Source organism: Ixodes scapularis, unplaced genomic scaffold (genome assembly GCF_016920785.2).
Source record: "Ixodes scapularis isolate PalLabHiFi unplaced genomic scaffold, ASM1692078v2 PGA_scaffold4__175_contigs__length_147842914, whole genome shotgun sequence".
Classification (NCBI taxonomy): domain Eukaryota; kingdom Metazoa; phylum Arthropoda; class Arachnida; order Ixodida; family Ixodidae; genus Ixodes; species Ixodes scapularis.
This window is the reverse complement of record NW_024609879.1, coordinates 4,393,621-4,400,268: the sequence shown is the minus strand read 5'-3', so window position 1 is coordinate 4,400,268 and position 6,648 is coordinate 4,393,621.

Below are 6,648 nucleotides of genomic sequence, written 5' to 3'. Positions count from 1 at the left end.
TTTCTTCGCCTATTCTACTTTAGGTGGGCATTCATCCCAAAGAAAGACATGCTGTGGAACATGATCAGAAAAGGCGATGAAGCGTCCCTACCAGACTTGAGCCTGTCTCAAGTACTCAACTGAAGATGCCGTATTCACTGTTTATAAGCGTGGCCGTCGTGTCCGCTTGCCCGCAAAGCACATATACAGTCAACCATCGCGTTGTGCATAAATAACATAGCGAATAACTAGATCAAGAAAACGAATCTCCATACAAATGCAACCTTCACAGATGGTATCTTCGCGCGAAGACGTCATCTTTGTCCTGTGAACAGCTGAAATCATGCTGTCGATCACGGTGATTGGCAATCCGCGTGCTCTGCGGAACAGCGAACCTTGAGGTTTCCTTCATAAAGAGAGCGGCTATTACTCCAGTAAATACGGTACTGTATTTCATATACTTTTTGAAGTATCTTGGTATCTTGCAAGTACTTTTGATCGAGAGTATTGGTTACTGTATTTCAATTACATTTCTGAGTAACTTCTAGTTCTTATCTTAAATACATTTCTAACATTCTGCCATTTTCTGAGTTTTCGGCATGAAGTGGCGTGGGCATGGCACGAGCAAACTTGAACATTAATTCGAGCAACCAAATCCTCTTGCTAGCTCGGATAAGATATGATGATCTAGACTGAGCTCGTGAAAACATCGCTTATGTGCCGATTGTGACTCATATTTCACTCCAAATTTCGTACAATGAAAGCTTTCCCCATCGCCTTCCCAATGGCGCCTTTTTTTTCTTAGGGTTTTCCCTTAAAAATCCTCAAACAAAAGGGGTGGTTTTACGGAAGTAAAGATTGCCACACTGAGGCGCAACGCAGACCGGAAAACGACCTACGACAACAATACAGACTTGAGTGTCAAGAAAATAACAAATAGAAAAAAAGGTGAAGTAAACACAAAAAGAAGTAACTTTTTTTATTGTATATTTGATTCCGCTACTGCAAAACGTCGAGGTTACCTTTTGTTTCTTCTTTTTTTTTGTCAGGGGCACTTATTTCTCTCCCGAACACAGTCTGTAAGCAGAGAACAGGACAGGAAACGAACTGCGAGCAGGATTACCTCTCAAATTGCCAACAAAATGTGTCCCAGCGTTGAGTGTCTTTTTCTGAACGCAATCTCATAGAAGAAGGTGCGACGAGTGCCATGACTATTATGTGGGCTCTCTTCGTTATCCATTCACTCATATCCGTGTCCGAAGTTCGTTTATTGCTAACTCCCTATATAGGGAATAGGGATTGTAGTTAAACGATGCGCCTAAGGTCCGCCACAGGACGTGATATTCAGCGACGTCACAATTTCCAACTTTCAGCCATGGCGTTAGCGAGGTGTAAGAATCGCGCTCGCTAGCTCCTGGATGATCGGTTTTACAAGAAAGGTGCTTGCCTCACCTTCCTGGCTGAAAAAAAAAATGAACTAACGCTGCTCGTATAAAGCAAAACTAGAATTAATTATACGTCCCAGGCCCCGCCTCTTACTGCTCTTCTACGAGGGTTCTTATAGTTGGCAGACGACAGCCAACTTCAACGACACTTATGGGTCATGAAAGTTGCGAATAGCTAAAACGACCTCTTTTTTTGTCCCAAAAAGGTTTTGTAACATGTATCAGTGATCGATATTGTGCTCCTTATGGTTGGACCGCATAAAAAAGCCCTACTATGTTTTCTTTTTATTTGTTTGTTTTCGGTTTTGCGTTGTTGCATGCTAATAAACCGTTCTAGTAAACCAGATTTGCGCAACTGTATAATTCTGTTTCCCATTAACGTCGTTACACATTACGCAATCTCGAAGTGTCTTCAAAAGTAATTTAATTACATTTCTAAGTATTTCTACTATACTGAAGATACTTTACAGTGAATGTAACTTGAGTAGTATTTGAAATACTTTATGAATCAGGTTTTTAGTAACTTAACTTAAATACTTTTACCGAGTATTTTGTCCAACACTGATCTCTACAGAGCCTTTTTTTTAGTGTGCGCGGGGTTCTTCACTAGGCGGTGTAAACATCCCCCGATTTGCATGTGGCGCCACAAACACCTAAATCATCACTTGCGCAATGGCGCATGACTCCTTCGCCGCAGTGTTTGGGACACAACCTGATATACAGTTTCGCCTTTACCACGGCCACCATCGGTAGTGGCAGGAGCTTCCGTAACGTAGCCAGATCCTCCATTTCACATTACGACAAACCACAGAAAGCGCAACGAGCCATCGTACTGAATCCAATGCCATGCCAGAGTCATGTGACCTTCGAGAAGGGCGAATGTGACGTGTTGTAACGTGAGGCGTTCGGTTGGTGGCAAATATTGCTCGTAATGCTCGCTACAGTTCATCGGGAACTATAGCAATGCCGAGAGAACAAAGTAACACTAGACTCTCAAAAATAAGATGTCTAGTACTTACACTCCTAGTCTTATATATGAAACCGAATAGAGAGACATATAAATATGTATTTATTCGGCTCAGGAGAGAGGCGGCGCGCCTCAAAAATACAAGTAGCCCATACCGTGAAGGCACTTGACACCGCGTCCAACGATGATAAAACAAAATTGTACGAATTAATTGAAAAATAAATGGTGATGATCATTTAAACGGAGCTTGTTAACGAGGACGAGGGATTTATGTTGTGGCGTAGGGACGACGGCGGTATCACTACGAAAAAAAAAAAAAAACAATTTGAAATTTAGATAAGTTGCAAACTGGTCGACTCGTTTGAACCAAACAGGTGGCAAACTTATCGACCCGTTGGATCAAACGTACTTATGGGATACCGTTGCCCGTTTGAAATGGTATCCGTTTGAAGCGGCACCCGTTTGGTACGGTACCCGTTCGACACGGGCGCCCGTTCGACCTGGCATTGCCCACACGTCTGAACGCGCCATTCGGATAATCAGGAAAATTATTCGTTAGCCCTAAATGGATATCGTTTTGAGGGTTTGAGATTTTAAACAATAGGTCCCGAACTTGATAAGCCTACTTAAAACAACAAAAAATACCCAGACACAAATAACTAACCGGACAGGTGTCTACAAATTGGCGGGAAAATAGACACAAAACATTGTTTTCAAATATCTTCGAATCTTATTACAGATAGCCTATTCCGTATACAAGAACAAACGTGCAAGCGATATGTGAAATGTGAATTGAGGTACACTCTAACAAAAGTCTGTGCGTCTACTTTCACGCACAATACTCGGAGAACCAATCAGCGCAACTTACGGAGGCAGCTCAGCGAATGACACTGCCGAAACATATGTTTTGACCAAAAAACGCAGTCTGAGTTGTGACATTAAGCAATGCAAAACGTCACGCTTGCATTGCTTAATGTCAAAACTCAGACTGCGCTTTTTGGTCTAAACATATGTTTCCGCAATTTCATTCGCTGAGCTGCCTCCGGAAGTTGGGATGATTGGCTCTCCGAGTGTTGTGCGGGAAAACAGACGCACGGGAATTTTTTAGAGTGTGCGTGATCACGCTCCAACCGTTATTCGCGCGCAGAAAGCGGAGTCAAGGGATAAAAAGTAGAGTGGTGACTGGTCAGCTAAGGCGCGCTGACACTGGCTAATCTTCAAGGGACATCCCAACAATGAACAGAGCGAGAAGATGTATTCACTTGCATCCTTTTCTGATTTCGTCCCAAAGTTGATAGTGGAGTGGAAGCTATGTGAGTGGCCTACCAAACAGTGACCTTCAGGCGGGTGCCTTAGTCTACCTTATCACCCGTTTGGAGACGGTAGTCACGTGATCTTAACCGGAGACTCGATTGCCCTTAATACGCCTTACGCCACCTCTGTTGTCAATACCGAGTGAGACAGCCGCATGAAGATTTGTTTTTGAGTTCCAGCGGAAAACTGTCCAGCCCAAAAGATAACAAACACAAAAAGTATGAATATCCCGTGTTTTACGCCGCATAACTAATATTCTAAATTGAGATACAGAATTAACAGCGACTTATTTCTGCGCACAATGTTGTTTTTTGTTGTTTTTCTCAACAAGAAATTTAAAATTATTGGTACACTGTCAGATTCGTGTTACTTAACTTCAGTTTTTGGGAATATTTGCATCTTTGTGGCGTTTATAATCACATGGTTTGAGAATTGGTGCAGTTTGTTTTACATATACACTACCCTCGCGAAAAACAGTATGCTATTATCATGCTGCGAAATCTACGGCGCAGTTTATTTCTTAGCAATTTTTTTTAATTTGTTAGTTCAGTTTATATTGCTGTTAGGAATAAACAACCTTCGACCCGATGACAACCCATGATTGGGTTGTGGCCTCGAAGAAGCTCAAACGACGTTAATATAAATCAATAACAGTGAGAGCGCAGGCGAGCTGCTGAAGCATTATCAAATAATTCCAACCATCATGCATAATAACCAACTAGCTCAACTCATCACCGTAGTATATTGTCACGAATGTCAGGTGATGAGGCCACGAATGACTGAACTAAACTAAACATTTACAGGGGCGAACTTGTGCCCAAAACAATATAGAAAAAGGCTAGCGTCGCAGGCGTCGATGACGGCGTAACAGCAGGATCGGGCGATGGGACAAGACTGACTCCGGCTCGGCACGCTGAGCCCCTTATGTACACGCGTGGACTTCTGGAACAATAGGCGTAGAAGGTTGCGCGCGTAGAACATTTGAACCTAGAATAAAAAGACAGGGTTCGCGAATTCACCAGAATGTGATATTTACCGAAGTAACAAAAAGGCGCGTCCGCTCCCAGGAATCGAACTTAGGCCCCTTGTGTGAAAGCTAAGCACGATAACGGGTGTGGGCTTGGCTCTAATTGTAGCCTCGGCGTTAAAAGCTGAGCAATTCTAGGTCGAAATTTGGTTTCATACACCCCAGAAAAAAAAAGTTATTGTTTGGGCTGCGAATTGATTGATTAATCTTTCAATTAATCAATCAATCTATTATTCGCGGTGATTTATTTTAGCTTGTTCATCGGTTTCGCTCTGAGTTAGAAGTTCGCGAAAAAAGTACATATTCCTGTTTTAGCACTTGGGGCGCATTTACGCACTTATTTCAATGTGCAACACCCTTGTATTTCACTGTAATGAACCTTAACATTCTCTGTGATTGTCGTCGAGAGTGAATATAAGTTTAAATGAACATGTAAAAATATGTAATTTTAAAATGTGCCTTCTTTATTTACTTTTACGGGCTATACGTTGCAAAGTTTCTAATGAGGCTGTGGCCTTCTGCGCATGCGCATTCTTTCCTAGTCCGTCGCCTGGCTGCACGCCATGTAAAGAAAGCAACGCGCTCCGTTGTTCGTATTTCGATGTATCGTGATTACACATTCCGCCATTTGTGACATGGCAAGAATAAGTAAAAACATTGTGTAATCTAGGTGCTTCTTAGATATGCCTCTAGGTCAACGCAGCCGGTAAGCGATTGATTATTGGATTAAAGTGTAACGATTAATATGGTTAACATTTTGTTTTGTTAACGCCCAGCCATAATTTTGTTTTTTGTTTTGTTTTTTGTATCTTGGAATGTTGTAAAGAGCATTTCTGTGACGGCACAGTCTAGTTAACTACGTTTCTTGGCAGTATAGAAGGTGACGCCGCACGTACACTCACCGTGACATAGACATGCGGGCAAGTCAGTTTTTAAATCCACAAACCTACGCTCCTGCGCCTTTGCGTTTCCTGAGCTATCATTCTTTCTTCCTTCGTGATCATAATATTAGCGTGACGTCACGGTTATTTTTCGTCACTATCGAAGCTATCATCTCGGTTTTCGTCACTTTGTTAAGGCGAGTTGCACCCGTACGGTACTTCTGGACGGCCTGCTTACATTTTGAATATTGTCTAATCACGCATAACTTACCGTTAACATGTATATTTATTTTTTCTTCCTATTTGATTGAAATGGTTTCTAATGGCAACGGGCAGTGGTTAAGGCGTGGCGTGTGCTTCCTAGAAACAATTGTGGTATATACGTTGGTCTGTTAACATAACAGATTAACGTATCGTTTCGTTTCTGTTGGCATAACGGAAACGAAAAAGAGCGAATATTTTACTAGTACCACGCGCAAGTCCTTTTGTTTTGTCGAGCGACAAGCCACGCGCTACGCGCACGAACGCTCAAAATGGCGTTGGCCAGATATCTTTCCTGGAAACTTTCGTAGCCCATCCATCAGACGCGAGCTCTTCATAAACGGTGACGCTGCGGGGTGCCACGTGATCATTCCTCCGTTCCATTTCCTCACTTAATCTAAGACAACTGTTACTGACAAATCGATGGATTGATAGGTGTCTTTAGCCGTCTAAACCTTACTTGAACAAAAATCCGAGCCGGCAGTAGGCTGCAAAACTTTCATTTAGCGAAAGTTTTTTTTTTATGTTTACAATTTGCGTTTTCTTTATTTCGTATTAACCAAGCCGCGAGCCTGTGACCGACATCTGAAACTTCCTATTCATCATCACGCTTCCTAGATTTAAGTAAGTGGCTATCCGTCAAACCTGACTTCAAAACAAGCACCCTCTATTTTTTTTTTTCGTAAACTGCTTTGTCACTTTTTTTTTTTTTGCCGAGAGAGGAAAACAAATTAACCGACAAATTCGACGGCGAATACACATACCTTATGAGAA